This window comes from Carettochelys insculpta, chromosome 18 (assembly GCF_033958435.1).
Source record: "Carettochelys insculpta isolate YL-2023 chromosome 18, ASM3395843v1, whole genome shotgun sequence".
NCBI lineage: Eukaryota > Metazoa > Chordata > Testudines > Carettochelyidae > Carettochelys > Carettochelys insculpta.
Window position 1 is genome coordinate 2,225,512 of NC_134154.1, and position 17,336 is coordinate 2,242,847.

General features: G+C 48.2%; 1 protein-coding gene across 3 annotated transcripts in view; it reads right to left on the reverse strand.

Annotated features, from left to right (window-relative positions):
* RTN4R (reticulon 4 receptor) overlaps positions 1-17,336 on the reverse strand; it is an 82,129-nt gene that overhangs the window by 5,564 nt on the left and 59,229 nt on the right. The gene's annotated exons all lie outside the window — the stretch shown is intronic.

Sequence of the window (17,336 nt, forward strand, 5' to 3'; positions counted from 1 at the left end):
TGTGGTTATAATGTGCCAGGAAAGCCCTTGTCTGCAGACAAAGGCCAGCTTTCTGGTGTTTGCTTCTATGGCGGGCTTGGTCTTTAAGCAGTCGGCAATGTCGGGATCGTGCATTTTAATGCCTCCTTACACCCTAATGCAAAGCAGCAACTGGATAGCAGAGTTCAGAAAGTCAGGCAGGCCAAGACACTGCCAGGGAAGCAGACGTATTAGCAATGTGCGGAAAGAACCCTGTCAGTTCCAGCCAACAGCTGTGCAATGGAATCAAAAGACTGCTCCCAGATGGCAGCACATGGGAGGGGGGCTGCATTTCACAGGCAACCCTGGAAGCTGATCCTGTCTCAAATGCAATCTCATCCTCTCTGAGTCTAAGGAGTGATTCAAACTTGGCTGATAAGAGCATAAATCACATGGAAATTCCAGCAAACTGTTTACTGAAGCAATGACAAGCGATATCAAAGCAGCTCAGGTGGGAGAGTCTCTTTCCCACGATAAAAGGCTGGAAAGCTAGAGGCGTGCTTCACTCCTGTCATAAAAATTCACACATTACAGCTAATAAATCGGTAGCTGATCCAATATTCCCACCTAGACATGCAATTCCTATGCATCATCTTTCACTCGGGAGATGAAACCTGCCCAGCACGTTGGGATAATATGAATCTGATATTATTATCTGCTGTGCCTCCCTGGAAGGCTGCGTGCTGAGCTCACTATTATGACACATTCTGGCTGACTTGTCATGTTTTGACACATCACATCCCATTGTGTCGAGGAACACAACGCAAGGTAACTAAGTCTCCTGCCGGGGACATGTTGCACCAGGAGGAGCCTCCTGGGAAATTAAAACAAGGCCTCGCATCTCGCCAACCAGCACGATTCCTCCCCTGCTAAGAAAGAAACATTGTGGGAAAGACAATATGTCTTTCTGGAGCCTTCTTCAGCATCGTGATTCACTGCACAGGGCAGTCAGGGATGGCTCTGGAGAAGCGGAATCCACGCTGCACCACTGAGCATCTGCTTCTTTGTAACACAGGCAACACAGCCTCATGGCTGCCCATATTGCCTGGGAAATGTTAGCTGCTGCCAGCTCTTCCCCCCACCGCATCTGCAATAGAACAGGGCCTAAAACCCACATGGGAGAAAAATGAAGCTGGTCTCTGGCTGCATCCCAGGGGCCTGTGGATCCGTGAGGCAGGCCCAAGGTAAGCAAAGCAGAGGATGGGAACCAGTGTGATGACACAGCTCCCTCCAGCCCTGGCCAGGGAATAGAAAGGATTGTGTCATCCTCCGTCACTGGGGAGTAGGGGGCGGGTCCTGCACCCCCATCCGCAGGCAGAGGTGATGCTCGTTCTGCAGGGAGAACAGAAGCCGTCAGTACAATCCAGGTTGGGGAGAGGGGCCCAGAGGGCGTTGTGAAGACCAGGACTTTAACAGGGTTCAAAAAAGAACTAGAGCAATTCATGGAGGTTGGGTCCATCAATGGCTGTTGGCCAGGATGGGTAGGAATGGTGCCCCTGGCCTCAGTTTGTCAGAAGCTGGAAACGGACAACAGGAGGGGGTTCCCTTGAGGATTACCTGTGCTATTCACTCCCTCTGGGACATGTGGCATGGGCCACTGTTGGCAGTCAGGACACTGCGCTAGATGAGCCTTTGGCCTGACCCACTGTGGCCGTTCTGAGGTTCTTTTGTACAAACAGAGAACAGAAACATGGCCCCCGCCCAAAAGAGTTTACAGTCTATGTATACAATAAGAGACAAGCAATGGATACAGACAGATACGGAAATGCAAGGAAAGAATGAGTCAGTGTCGCTCAAGCATCTCTATACACCACCTAAGCTCTGATGAGTCTACTGTAGGCATCACAGGGAGAGGTAAAGAGGGATGTGAAGGAGGCCAGTGAGGTAGCTTGGGACACAGATCCTAACTCCCTGGATGTCCCTTAGCTGGGGAAACCGAGTGCGTGCTCAGTGTCCACTGTCAGCCTAGTTTCCTCCCTCCAGCCCTTCTCCCCCATTGGTGACCGCACTGACCAGCTTCTCCCCAGCCTTCTGGAGCAGTGCGAACAGCTGAGTCGCAGCGTTCCAGAAGCTCTGGGAGGAAGCGGGAGGAGACAGGGCTGGGCATGCTCAGGAGAAGAGGTGGGGTGGGGAGGAGGCATTGCAGAGAGGGGTGAGGTGGAGGTGGAGCAGGGGCTGGGGCTTGGATAAGGGGTGGAAAGGGAGCCCAGCGAGGGCAGAGCAGGAATGGGAAGAGGCAGGATGGAGACAGGCCCTGGGACACCAGCAGGGGGCTGAATACCCCCTGGTTAGAGAGGAAGTTGGCACCTAAAGCTTTGGGGATCTTTGTGGAGTGCTGCGCCCAAAGGTGAGGGCCCAACGGGGAGAAAGCTGGATGCTCCCTGCTCAAAAATGCGGCAAGTGGGTGATGGAGGCTAACATCCCTAGCTAGTCGGAGTGGGGCAGTGAGCAGGTGACTAGCGAACGATGGATGCTAGGGAGGTGGAGCTAGGCTGTGACGGACCCTCAGAGGGAAGACAGGCAGCTTCCATTCGATATGCCAGAGAGGAGGGGTGCAAACAGAGGTCTGACACAGCCAAACTCGGAGAACGCAGCACTGTCCTGAAGAGCTGGGCATCGGGCAAGGTGGCATTGGTGAGAGCAGAGAGAAGGACGGTGCTGTAATGGGGGCGCGAGATGATAAGGATTTGGCTGAGCGCCAAGCACAGAAGAAAGAATGGGTGTGTCCAAACTGTGCTTGTGTGACTGCAACGCAGACCTGGCTGAGATGTCCCACCTCTGCCAGGCAGTGGCCTACAGTCTCAACTCTGTGGGCAGGGTTAATTGAGTCCAAATAAAGGATGTAAATTCTGGGAGAGGCTGAACATCTGCAACTCTTGGGAGGCTCCAAGCAGTGCCTTGGTGCTTGGAGTCCCTCAGGATTGAGACCATTGGGCAATGCTAGTCAGTGATGGAACCAGTGCTTGGTGTGTTAAAAGGAGACCTGGGATCATCTTCTACCCATGCCCCAAACCTCAGCAAGGCCCTGGCTCAGTGTCCGTTAACTAGCCTGTTCTCTTTCCTGCCTGCAAAGAGCCTGCAACTCCGCTGGGCACTGCTGCTATGCCACTGGGAAAGCTGGAGTCCACCTGGCAGCAGCCAGCAGAGAGGTCACTGGTAGGGCAGGACCCTTGTTGTTGCTACCTAAAGACAGGTGATCCAAGAGATGGGCCTTGGTGTGTGAGGAAGGGCCCTCAGCTACACCAGTCCAGGTACCTGAGTGACACATTAGAAGACAGCTACTTGTTTCCCCAGAAGTTCTGTCTTGCAAGCCCAGCTGTGGGGTCCCTTATACTGCAGGGCCCTCTATCCTCCCGGTCAAATGGCCACGAGTCCCGTCCCACAGGGCACAAAAGGGGACAGTAGACTCCTCCACACATCCCAGCATGCTCTCCCAGCCACTGCAGAAGGAAGAACCACTGCATAACAGCACAGAACCTCAACCCCCAGCCCAAGCCCTGACTCCCAGCAGCGTTTGGTCCCCATGGTACTTGATGCTGATGCTCAGGGTGAGACTGATTTTCAAGCACCGGGGAGACCCTTCCCTTCTCCCTTCCAGGTCACGCTTCCACTGTGGCTGATTTAAAACACAGTTCTGGTCAAAACCAACAGATAAAAGGAAAACTCAGCACCTGACACATTTGGACTTTGGCTTGGAGTTTTGCATTTGTGCCTCCTGAGCTTTATTAAAGCCAGAAACCTCCTCCCATCAAACTGCGACACTTCCCCTTTGCCATATTCCAAGTGTTATGACTCATGGAACTGGGAAGCAATTAAAGTGGGTCCATTAGCTGCCTTTCTGCTGGTCCCACGTGTGAGCACATTGTCAAACACGGCAATTAGAAAGAAAGGGCTCCCGGGGCCTCTAATAGGCGCTTTGCAAACTTCCTAAGAGGACAAAGCAGAATGCAATTTTCTGCATTTTGCAGAGCCAGAGCCTCTCCCTCCTGCTTCCCTCTTGTCTCTATTGATTTGCAGATATTATAATGCAGCTTTACTACTGTGGAGGGTCAATAGTCATTTGAATTCACTCCTGGCTGGACATAAAGGGGCTACTTTACAATCCAGACTCTGTTGCTGATGCAAAGAAGAGTTTGCTTTTGTTTATCGTGGACAGCATGAGGCGAGTCATTTAATTCCCAGCTTTAAATTGCTATTGTTGGAGCCCACTTTGCAAAAGCGGAAGAATATTTTTGGCTGGGAGTTTTGGTGGTTGTGTGTTTCAGGTTGAATATATATTGGTAAGTTAATAGGGTGTAAGTTTGGCAGGGGGCTAGTCTTCTTGCAGTAATTACACTCCCTAGTTATTAATCCACATGGAGGGGGGAGGAGGAGTACCCCATAACTTGGATGAGAACATTGGCTGGGCCAGGGCTGTCAAGGCTGATCCCCACTCTGGCACTCTGAGGGCAGAAGATGGGGCCAGCAAGAGGCCTTAAAAATATCCTGCCTCTATAGGCATCTTCTTAAAAGCTTCCCAAGGTCACAGATTCCCTGACCTTGGGAGGTAGCAGCCACCACCCAAGTGAGAAAACCCTCTTTAGAACCCAAGAAGACACATATGGGATGTCTCCCAGTGGGGTAACCCCCACCTCAAGCTCTTAACCTCTACACACACACACACACACACACTCTTAAGAGAGAGCTTGAAAACAAAGAGAAAGAAATTAAGCAGCAATCTGATAGCTGACATTTCAGGTTTAGGCATGGATATACTTAGACCCCTTTTTAAGATACAAGAATCAAATCATTGCCCTAAAAAGTGATTTATTAACAAAACAAAAAATATATTAAACCAAGAAAGTGATAAATCACATTTGGTTGCTAGGTGTTACAAAGCAATTTTAAAGAAAAGTTAGGTTGAAGCACAGAGAATTACTATGTGTGAGATTCAGTTTAAAAGTTACAGTGTTTGGGGGGGGTGTATCAGTCAGCCTGAGAAGTCTCACAACAAACCCAAAATGAAAAATAACCTGACTGCGCCTGTCTAAACATTTCCTCTCTACTTACATATCTGTATGCTCAGATTGTCTTGTGGCCTGAACATTTACTGATTTTATTAAGCCTGATGAGGATTAAACATCTCTATCTCTCTCCCCCATCCAGACAAAAGAAAGGGCCCCCTCAGCTGGTCACTGCTTTTATTCAAAAGTCCTCTCTCTCCTCCCATGGGCTCACCTGGCTGCTTGCCAACAGAGCACCCCCTCTCTCTGGGTTTAACCCTTTGAAGACATTCATTCATGACACTCTGTGACTGTTAATGCCTGCCGTACACCTACAGCTGGTGAGAGCCAAACAGACCCAGTTTGTGTCCAGCCTGGCTAACCGTAACCCCATCTTGGCTAGCCCTGCAAGTGCTGCATGCTGAGTCAATCTTCTGATTGGCCACATCTATACTTGGACTTCATTGATTTAACTTGAGTCATCCACAGGTGCTTACCTCCCGCCATGCCCCAGCAGGAACAACAAAGGCTTGCCACAGCAAGTGCAAAAGTCAGCAGCAGTGCTGTCCAGCCAGCAGAGCGAAAGCTGCTCGTAGGGTGTGGAAGGATTAGGCTCGCAAAAAGAGCAATGTGCACACACACTGACATTTAGCAAGAGGAACTTGTCGACACGGCCTCATCGCTAAAAGCTATGCAGTATAGATGTAATGCACACACCTAGAGGTGTGGCTCTCGGGCCCACTTACAGAGGGAAACAATGAGTCTCCTGTACAGCCTTAGCTGAGAGCCAGCTGGCTTTTAGTGCAAGCTGTCAGGGCTCCTGCACTAAGCTCCGGAGATCCCAGGTTCAAGTCCAACTGTGGGTGGTTACACAGACACAACCTCTCTCTCCGTCGGCCTCCAGAGACGGGGCCCTCTCTCGTCTATGTGTGCAGAGTGCCTACTGCCCAGAGCAACTTAGTGTCACAAGGAGAAAGTGAAGGGGTGATTTGCTTGCAGTCTGTAAGTACAGCTTGGAACCTCTCTCATCCATCACCCTTGGGACCTGCCAGGCACCAAATGAGAGAATTTGCCAGACCACAAAAGATCAAGATTGTCTAGTACATGATCAACATTTCCACTGGGCTCTGATAAGATATTTAGAGCTAAATAACAGCACAGAACACCGAGAGCCAGGACTGGTGGCTAGAAACAAACTTTATGGGACTGCAGGACAGTTGGCCACATGCATGATAAGTGGCATCCAGCTAAGTAAGATCATGCCGGATTATGGATGTTGCCAGACGAGAGAGTGCCAGACTAGAGAAGTTCAACCTGTAGTATATGGAGAATAAATATTTAATAATGACTTTTCGACGTGGCAGAAGAAGGTTTAACACAGTCCAGTGGCTGGAAACTGAATAATTGAGATTGAAAATAAGATGTCAATTTTTAACAGCGCAAGTAATTAACAACTGGAGCAATTTAATTGACCAAGGGTCACTGATGATATTTCGGTCAAGACTGGACATATTTCTAAAAGCTGTGCACTAGCAGAGCTCCCAGATTTGCCAGGTCCCTGAGCAAGGCAGTGGGGAGAGGGGGGCTCCGGGGCCCCAGAAGGGGAGGGAACTTTAGCCCAACTTTCCCCCCCTCTTTATCCATCCCCCCCCCCGGGGAAGGCCTGGTGCTATGAATTATTTTGGGGCAGGTCTCTGACTATGCTATGCCAGGGGTCAGACAAGACTATCACCATGGTCTCTGCTGACCTCACAATCACTGAATGGAGTCTGAGTGACATACTTGAAAAAGATATTACGAGAATGCTAGTGGATTTGCAACATCAAGCAGCAGAAGTCAGGAAATGCCTGTCATCAACACAGCCCTATTTCAGTCTCCCCATACATCTGCCCTGTGCATTGAATGAGCCCTAGTCCCGTGGATAAGAAAAAGTAGGTATGATCACATAAGTAAACACTGCTCCATAATGTGCATGTGCAAGGGGAACAGGTCAGCCCGGCATTGCCCCTCTTTTCAGTGCTCAACTTGGCAACCTCAGTAACCATCTTTTAACTTCTTTTATTTGGCATACAGTGTCTTAGTGGTTGTATTTTCAAGGGAAAAAAGGTAAACACAAGATCCATGGTGTGCAAGCAGGGCGGATAACAATCAGTGATTCAAAAATAAACTCAAATCTGGATTTTTATTTAAATGGGATTTTAAAAAACATTCAATTAAATGCATTTTTTTTAAAAATAAACTTATTATTGAAAATCAAATTGGAATTATGAAACAACCTAGATGAGGACCTGAACTTTCAGCAAGCTGATTACATAATTGAAAGTAAATGAAAACTAACAATAGGCAAGAAGTATAGATACGTTTGCTGCCAGCGTTTTGAAGAAGGCAAAGTAGTAGTCTGGTGGAAGTTCCTGGCAAGGGCCCGGTCTATCCTAGACTTTAAAGTCAATTGTACATACACAATTGCAGCTATAGCAGTTGTGTAGCTGGAATCAACTCCCCTACAATTGATTCACCTTGCCTTCATCACTGAGTGGGGTCAAAGGGAGAAACTCTCTCACTGACCTGCCTTACTTCTCACGAGACTGAGGAGTACAGAGGGATACCCCTGCTAGTTCGGTTTCGCTGTCCCCAGTAGGCGCACAAAACCAAACTCCGGAGGAAACAAGCGAGTGCATTGAAAGGCCAAACCAGCTTTCAATACCAGTAACTTGGTCTGCAGATGTAGAGGGAATATTTTCTCCATTTCAGTTTATTCAATTAGTTCAGGTCAATGGCTAGTTTATTCAAAGTGGAGAAACAGAGTTGGAAAAGCACGAACGCTTCTTTGCCTCTTCCAATCCATAAATAAAACCTAAGTGCGAGAGGATGAGATTGACTAGTTCTAAAATTTCAGTGGACACGTTGTCCAGAGACAAACCGTGCAATTCACTCTCTGTACATAATATTTTCTGTGTTTCATAAATTAGTTAGGTTTAAATGCAAAACATGTTTTGCATTACTCTCTTCTTTCTGTATCCAGCGCAGTTAAGTAGATTTATTTAACTAATAAAAACAATTTTAAAATGCTGTGTTTGTGCATTTTTAATTGAATTCCAAATGCAGCTGGACACATATCAAAAGTCAAATATTAATCATCACCTTGTAAATAAGAAATGCAACATTCTTGTGCTTTTTAACCTAATAAAAATGTAAAAGCTAACAATCTGAACAAATGTCCGTTAAGCGATATAATTGCTTAAATAAATGCGTACAGATATAGTGCACCCTCTGATTAGAAAAAAAGAAGTATCAAATTATATTTAATGAAAATCAATCTTCCTGTAAGACAATTAAATGTAAAAATACAAAAATGATTATTTAAATCAAAATTTCTTGCTCCAAATCCCCTCTTCAGGAAACATTAGCTGGGTTTGAACCCTAAATCTTCAACACAGATGACTATAAGATGAGCTAAGTGATTAGTGAATTGTAGTAAACAGCTGGTATCTCTGATGGGGAATCACAGGTTGCTAGGGCCATGTGTTAGTGCTGCTAGGCGTTATCCAGTCTGGCTCAATTTCCCCTGGACTACTCCAGGAAACCTCATCTTTTCCTAGTACTTTGGCAGTAACATTAGACCAGACTTAGGATACTTCTGTTTAGTCATTATTGTGGCAGGCTGTAATCATTTCCCGAAGGAAATGGGGCTCTTGAATAGTTGACATTTTAGGAAACCTGAAGGGAATTTCATGGGGAACGAAAAGGCACTGCTCTAGCCTCAGGGCTTCTCCCCGACAAATTTCAAAAGCCTGCCGCAAACCATGGAAGCGTGAAAGCCTCTCAAAGAAAAGGCTGTGGAAATCTTTCCATTATGAAAAGTGTCAGGCAGCTTAATGTCAATAGGGCTCACCTCCCCCATGTCACCATAACAAGAACTCCAGTACAGCTAATATCACCCTTTTGTGGGTAGGAATGAGAGAGCCACACTCAGTGGCTCTGGAATTTGCAACAGAATCCACCTCCTCTTCCTCTCACACTCCTCAATTTTAGCTTTCCTTCAAACAAAAATGATCCCAGATCTCAGCCGCACAGAAATCCTTAACATGCGATCAATACACCAACATCTTCCAGTGCCTGGGGACAGCCTGAACCATCACCCAACGAAGTTAATGGGGAGCAGGTTTAAAACTAACAAAGGGGAGTTTTTCTTCATGAAGTGCACAATAGGCCTGTGGAACTCCTCACCAGAGGATGCTGTGAAGATCAGTTCAAAAAAGAACTAGATAAATTCATGGAGGTTAGGTCCATCAATGGCTATTAGCCAGGCTGGGTAGGAATGGTGTCCTGAGCCTCGGTTTGTCAGAGGCTGGACACAGATGAGGGAATCACTCAAAAATTCCCTGTTCTGCTCACTCCCTTTGGAGCATCTGACATTGGCCACTGTCAGAAGACAGCATAGTTGGGGAGACTGACCTTTGATCTGACCCAGTATGGCCCTTCTCAGGTTCTTAGGTATGAGTATCCCTAGTTAGCTTGGAAGCATTCTTAGGAAACTGGGCCTTTTGCATGGCAATGCAATTGGAAGGAAAGGGAACCAGGAGTCCCCCTCCTTTTCTACATCTCCAGCACAGCACTCAGGAAGTCCCTGTGCTTATCAAAAGCAAGTACACAACATAACTGGAAGTATCAGAGAGGTAGCCATGTTAGTCTGTACCCACAAAAACTCGAGAAGCCCTGAGGCACCTTACAGACTAACAGAGTTTTTGGAGCATAAGCTTTCATGGGCAAAGACCCGCTTCATCAGATTCATGTCATAGTTGGAGCCACAGTTGTGGTAACACAATACCTCCAGCAGCATTGTTCCTGCATCTTTGGGTGCCTAAAAACCTAGAGATGCCACTCAGGCCTTCAGTGTGAGGTGGGGCAAGAGCCCCTCTTTCCCTGGCCAGTGTTTGGGCCAGCACGCCCCCACCCATTCCCCATTGCCAGCAGTTCTGGGTCACAGATGGTTTCTGGGGGAGGGAGCCCAGCTAGTCCTTGTGGGATTCTGCCTGCACCTAGATCACTTAGAGCAAGAGTCAGTCACTTCTGCACCCTTAGCTGAGAGCTAGCTGGCTTTTAGCTTAAACTGTAGATGCTCCTGCAGTGCCCTGAGGTCCCAGGTTCAAATCTACCTATGGGTGGTTATGCCTCATCTAGCAATACTGCTTTGGCAGAGGCACAAAGGGTGTGCACTTCCCAGGTACTACCTTGAATTCATTCCTCTGCTCCCCAGTACACAGTCCATAGCGTGCACAGCACATTCTCTTATTCCCAGCTAAAAGCCAGGACCAAGCACTGACATGTGTGTGTCAATCCAAATTCTGCTGTCCCTTATCAGATGTCAGCATTGTCTCATTTGCATTTTCAGCATTAGACACTCTTGGGTGAGCTTTGCAGCTCTCTCATGCTCTTTTGCCGGACACAAAAGGAGACAGCCACAACTCTGCGGGTGTTATTTCCGTAAGGTGTGCACACTCTGAAGCCAAACTATACATGAATGCAATGGGATGTTAATGATACACCTTCTTGTTTGCATGGAACTCAGCGAGACAGCTCGGCGGAAAGGCTCCCGATCCACAGCCCATCCAAGGCTCTAAACGGATGAAGAAGCCCAGCAAAATATACTATACAGAAGAAACAGCTAATTGAGTCCTACATTTTAAGGCCAGTCAAGACCATTGTGATCATCTTCTCTGACACAGGGCAAAGAATATCATCAGTGATTCATGCACCATGTCTGGAATTTTTGCTTGAGCTGCAGCATATCTCTTGCGAATGTACCTAGTCTTGATTGACAGACTCACTCCAGCTGATAGCAACATTCCATCCTTTGGTAATCTGGTCCACTGATTACTTACTCTCACTGTTACAAATTTGTACCATATTTCCTGTTTGGCTAAGTCTAGATTCAACTTCCAGTATTTGGATCATTAGGACATTGTCTACTGTAGGATTTCCCAAACCTTATATAGTTGGGACCCATTTTTTTTCAGTACCCATTTTTGCAGCCCAAAACTATAAACACATATAAAAAAGAATGAAAAATGAATAAATTGCTGCTGTTTGTTGGTTATTCACAATTATAATTGTACATAGTGATAATCTGTATATTTTCTAAGGACCGGTATTTTTTTTCAAGGACAGATACTGGGCCATGGACCACACTTTGCGAAATGCAGGTCTGCCAGATTCCAGCTCTTCTAGCTCTTTAATCAAATTAAAATAATAATCTCCCTCCTCATCCTTCAGATGCCCTTGTGTATCCATCCAAGCAGCTTGTTTGTCCTTTGGGCCACAGCACAGCCCTGGGATCTCATGTTCATTTGGTTATTCACTATGACCCCAAAGTCCTTTCCAGAGTCACTGTTTTCCACAATACCATTCCCCAGCTTCCAAGCACGGCCCATGTTCTTTATTCCAAGGCGGATGACCTGGCATTTTGCTGTGTTAGAGTACATGTTATTTGATTGTCACGAGTGTGTTGTTTGTGGTGTACTCATGACCTGTCCCCATTGTTATTTAACAATTTTTACGTCATCTGCAAACATTCCCAGCAATGAGTTCATATCTTCATCCAGCTGTTCACAAAATACGGACTGATGCAGGGCTGGGAGCCAATCCCGTGGGACATCACTACCAATTCCTCATTCCCCAATCATTCCTCATCACCAGTTATGTTTTGGAGGTCTATTAGTCAGCCAGCTTGTAATTCGTTAGCTATACTGATTCTGTAACATGCTACTTTTTCATCAAATGTCATTCTGCGCTAAATGAAACACTTTACAGAAGTCCAGACATATTATGAATACACAGACATATCAGATCTTTGGGGCAGGGACTATCCTGAACAGCATATTGGGCCAGGGACTCCCAAAGGAGGGGACCGGGGGCCATGGACCCATTACTTTGTACTGGCCATAAGGGGAAGCAGTGGGGGAGCAGGGTAAAAGGAGCAATGAGAGTCTGGTCTCAAGGGGAAGAGGCAGTCTGAGGGCAGGTGGTTGAGGGAAAGGGTGAGCCAGGTGCAAGGCCTCAGAGGAAGAGGGGATGGAGAGAGCAGGGCATGACCATGGTTGGGTGCCAAGGCCCCCTCCCACCCACACTTTTAGGGAGGTTCCACCACACCCACCTAATGCCGTGGGGCCCTGGCCTTGTAGACACAATCTCAGTAGGAAATAATAAAGCATCTTTAACCTCACCAAAGGCAAATACGAGACATACAAGGTTTGTCTGAGATCTCTTTTCCATGAAACCATGTTGACATATAATCATAGAAACCTAGGGCTGGAAGAGACCTCAGGAGGTCATTGAGTCCAGCCCCCAACCCAAAGCAAGACCAACCACAGTCCGAACTAATTCATCCCAGCCAAGGCTTTGTCAAGCCAAGACTTAAAACCCTTCAGGGATGGAGATTCCACCACCTCCCTACATAATGCATTCCAGTGCTTCACCACCCTCCTAGTGAAATCACTGGCACTTATTATATTTCCATCCTTTCATTCTTTACCGGTTAAGTCCTAAATCGGCCTGGCAGTGTTTTCATTTTGTTTTGTTCGGGACTGATGTCAGGCTAACTAGCAAATAATTACCTGGGTCATCTCACTTCCTGTTTTTAAATGGTGGCAGGCCCTTAGCTTTCACCTAGTCCTCTGGAATACCTCCAGTTTTCTAAGCTTTATTAACTATTAGCATAAACATTTGGAGAGAGTCTCAGCCAGGTTTTGAAACAATCTTGCTCTGACCTCCTGGGAAGGGGAGCAGATGAGACAAAACCATGGCTGGACTGATGTCATTATCTATAAATCATTCTGGACTGATGGCGCCTAGTGTCAGCCTGGGACATCCCTAGAGATGGCTATTCATATTGTCCTTTGGCAGGTTGCTCTGGTGCCAGGGCTGGTTTCACAGGAGACAGAGGAGGAAAGATTTGCTTCGCATTGACTCAACTAGCTGTTCCTTGTGCTTTCTCTATCTAGGAGCTGGTTCCTGATGCATGATAGTGACTATATCTTTTTTAAAACAACTTACACCAATTACTGATGTGCATTGTCATTTGCTAATCATCCAATTCAGAATGTTACTGAGCTGCTAACCTTTTATTGCTGGTTGAAGGCATCGCACCACTCTTGGGAGGGTGGCATGAATGTTCCAGGACTTCACCCCCAGTTGCATTTGATTATTCAATGAAACACACCAAACTGTTGAGAGTTGTCTGCTGAAACCAAAACTGACTGCCTGATCCTGAGCTGGTAGCCACCCATTAGGAGCTTGTCCTCACATGGCAGATCCATTGAAATGAAAGCGTTCCCTCCCGTAGCCCCATGTTATTAAGGGCAACTTTCATATTGCTCCTGCCTTTTGGCACACTTACAGGGAACTAACATGGTTTAGTTGTTCCCCATTGATAGGGTTTTGGGAGACAGGACCGACACCTGAGAGACAGCAACTGCCATTTGCCATTTTAGTGCTAGTAAAACTCAAGCTGTCCTGTCGCACCACAAAGACTAACCATTTTATTTATCACGTAATGAGCATTTGTGGGGAATGACCCACTTCTTCAGAGTTTGGAGCCAAAATATGAACACTCTGTATTTATGCCCTGTGTTCTCATTTTGGCTCCACATCCTGAAGAAGCGGGTCATCCCCACAAATGCTCATTGCTTAATAAATAAAATGGTTAGTCTTTAAGGTGCTACCGGAGTGCTTTTTTTCCTGTTTTGTGACGCTACAGACTAACATGGCTCCCCCTCTGAGACTTGTAAGAATCAAGTCACTGAAAAAGTTAAGGCAAAACTTCTGAGATTGCAAAAGGGACATTTCATGACAAAACGCCTAATTGCCCTGTGGAACTCACTGACCCAAGATAATACTGAGCAGAGCAGGACTCTGAACAGGATTAGCAGGAGTTCATTCAGAACTAGTGTAGTATGTCTCCTCAGGCTGGGAAGTACCCTGATGTGACAAAGTCTGGTCTAAGCTGCATCCCTGTTAACTAATAAACCTTCTGGTCTCCCTGCTGAAGGAAAGTCACAGCTGACTGCGGGTGGGGTGCAGGGCCTGCTGATCCCCACACTCCGTGACACATTCCCAGCCTGAGGCACATACATGCCCTCACTGTTAACAGATGTTTACTCTCCTCCACGTGACCCTCTTTTAGGTAAGTATATGTGGAAATAATCTCCAATAAAAGGCCTTTCCCCTTCACCTGCTATGGACCATTCTCTGTAGGCCCTACTTTCCTTCAGTCAGCAATCTTCTATCTCAGATTCATAGAATTCTAGGGCTGGAAGGGACCTCAGGAGGACTAGTCCAGCCCCATGCTCAAAGCAGGACTAACCCCAACTAAATCATCCCAGCCAGGGCTTTGTCAAGCCAGGACTTAAAAACGTCCAGGGATGGAGATTCCACCACCTCTCTGGGTAACACATTCCAGTGCTTCACCACCCTCCTGGGGGAAGAGTTTTTCTTAATATCCAACCTAGATCTCCCCCACTGTAACTTGAGACCATTGCTCCTTGTTCTGCCACCCGTCACTGCTGAGAACAGCCTCTCTCCATCCTCTTTAGAGCCCCCCTGCAGGAGGTTGAAGACTGCTGTCAAATCCCTCCCTCATTCTTCTCTTCTCTAAACTAAACAATGCCACGTCCCTCAGCCTCTCCTCATAGGTCATGTGCTCCAGACCCCTCATCATTTTCGTTGCTCTCTGCTGGACCCGCTTCAATGCGTCCACACCCTTTCTTATGCTTTTTAGGGGGGCTCTCTGTGCATCGGGTAAACACCTGCCTCTGTTGCTCGAATGCCTTTGATGCAGCTTAGAATCCTGCTAGCCTCCACCGCTGAGCCAGCACAAAGTGTGTGTGTGTGTGTCGCACACACACCCCATCCTCGGCATGCTGCTCTCAGAAATGCCTTTCATTATCAGAGTATTGCAGCTCTCTTACCCAGCAGCCTAGAGGTCACCTTAGGAGCTCTCAGCTCCCAAGTGCACAGCTCAACCTTTGCTCATTGGCTGTGGCTTTCTCCTCACTGCGAATAGGTTTAAATCCTGCTGAAGGTGACGCTGACTCTGAGCCCTTCTGCTGCTAGCTGGTCCCTGGAGACCGGTTAATCCTGGATGCGAAAGATCCCTGCGGGGAGATTGAATGTGGACAGACAAGAAGGGAGTCTGGCTATGGAGCTATTTCAAAATCACTATCTGCAGCAAAGCTCAGTTGCCTCCACGCCCTCCTATAAGCTCTTCCTCCCTACGTACTGCGCCCTGAGGGGACCAGGAAGCAGCAAGACTAGGTCCTATGTAGCACTAGCAGCCCAGAGTAGCAAGAAGTTGATCAGGGAGTCTGGAGTTCCCTGCCTGCCCGCTATGGGCTTGGGCAGGGCTCTACCTGTGATCCCAGGGAAATGGTGCCGCAGGTGTGCACCTGAGGTAAGGGGCATGCTCATTAGAGAAAGAAGGGGGGTGGAGCTCATTTCAGGGCATGTGCACCCTCCCTGGTGCCTTGCAGAGTGTAATCAGCTGAGCCCCAAGGGGTTCTGCAGAGACAACTCTGAGATCCTGCAAGCCATAGGGGGAACCTCGCAGTGGTTGACAGGCAGGTTAATGGCCCCAAGAACCTTCTCACAGGAGGCACTTGTAGGTCAGGCTCTCCGAAGACCCCACCCTGACGCATGAATCTCATTAGCCTGTGGTCTCCTCCTGCAACGGCCTGGCTGCAAAGCCTGTGGCGGCCCAGCATTTAGCAGGCCTGGCGCCACGAGAAAGCACAAGGCCTGATCACTTGCTGCGTGGATGTCTTTGCTGCACTGTGTGTTCTCTCTGAAGGACAGACAGGTGTAATCTGTGTGGGCAGGTCCCCAGTGGCTTTCCCCAGCCCAGTGCCCTGTGTAGCACCACCACTTCCAGCTGGGCATGTGATGGACATGCCTGTACCCTCCCGGACTGCTGCCGTTCCTTGTTAGACTGCCTGACTCTGCTGCCTCGTTACACGGATACCTCTGCAAACCCCGCTGCAGAACCCATAGCTCCTGGCCCAGCTCCTTCCCTCCAGGAGGAACAGCTAGCAAGAAAACTCCACCCGCACAAAGCCCCCAAAGCTGATTCACACCCGCTTTTCCTTCTCTGCTCTCCTGGGCTAGCAACTCTGGCAACATCAGCAGGGGAAGAGGCGTTTGCAGCCACCAGTGTGTTCCTCTGGAGCGCCCCTCCAGGGCAGCAGAGCTGGCCAAACAGCACGGCTGCGGATTCAGGCCTTTGGAGCATGTGAACAAGGCCAGGTTCCCACAGATCCATTTATGGGAAGCTGGTTGGCAAAGCACATCCCAGGGCCTGTGGCTGTCCCCAGCGCATCAGTGACACCACCTCAATGACACAGGAGCCTGTCCCGTGGAACTGCACACACGGGGCTGAGCAAATGCACTCAGGCAGCTGACTCCAGGATCATTATATTGTCAGAGCACCAGGCTGGGACTCAGGAGAGCTGAGCTCAGGTCCCTGCTTTGCCAGCGGCTTCTTGGACAAGTCACACAGCTGCTGTGGTCCCATAGGGAGTAGAGCAGCCCTGCAGCACAGGGGAGACCTGAGAAGCTCAGGTCCACGGAGACCAGAGCCGTGGAAGGGAGAGGAGGTGCAGGGAGGGAGTTTGTCTCTCACTGCCCCTGAGCAGCACAAAGCCATTGACTCTTTGGAGCCCAGATCCTGTCCAACCAAGCCACAGCGACCTGACACACAGCACTGCCCATGTCATTTGGAAGGCCTCCAATGGACAACCCAACGCATGTTAACTGCTGCCTTCTGATCTAGTTTCCTTTTATTCAGAGAAGACGGCATCTCTGGACTCGACCCAGCACGGCCATGTCCAGACATGCAGTTCCTGAGCGTTCATCACAGCCAGACCCCAGCTACTTCAGAACATGTGAGCCACAAATGATACAGTTGAACAGGCAGGTTGGTAGCAGAGCTAGAGGAATGATTATCCTCCTTTATTGAGCATAGGTGAGGCCACATCTGGAGTGCTCCATCCAGTTCTGGGCTCCCCAGAGTAGAAAAGATGAGGATGCATTGGAGAGGGTCCGGCAGAGGCCAACCAAAATTATTAGGGGGCTGGAGCACATGACCTAGGAGGAAAGGCTGAGGGATTTGGACTTATTAAGTTTGCAGAAAAAAAAGAGTGTGAGGAGTTAAGATAGTAGCCTTCAGTTGGGGGTTCTAAAGAGGATGGAGAGAGGCTGTTCTCAGTAGTGAGGGATGGCAGAATGAGGAGCGATGGTCTCAAGTTACAGAGGGGGAGGTGTAGGTTGGATAATAAGCCAGACTAC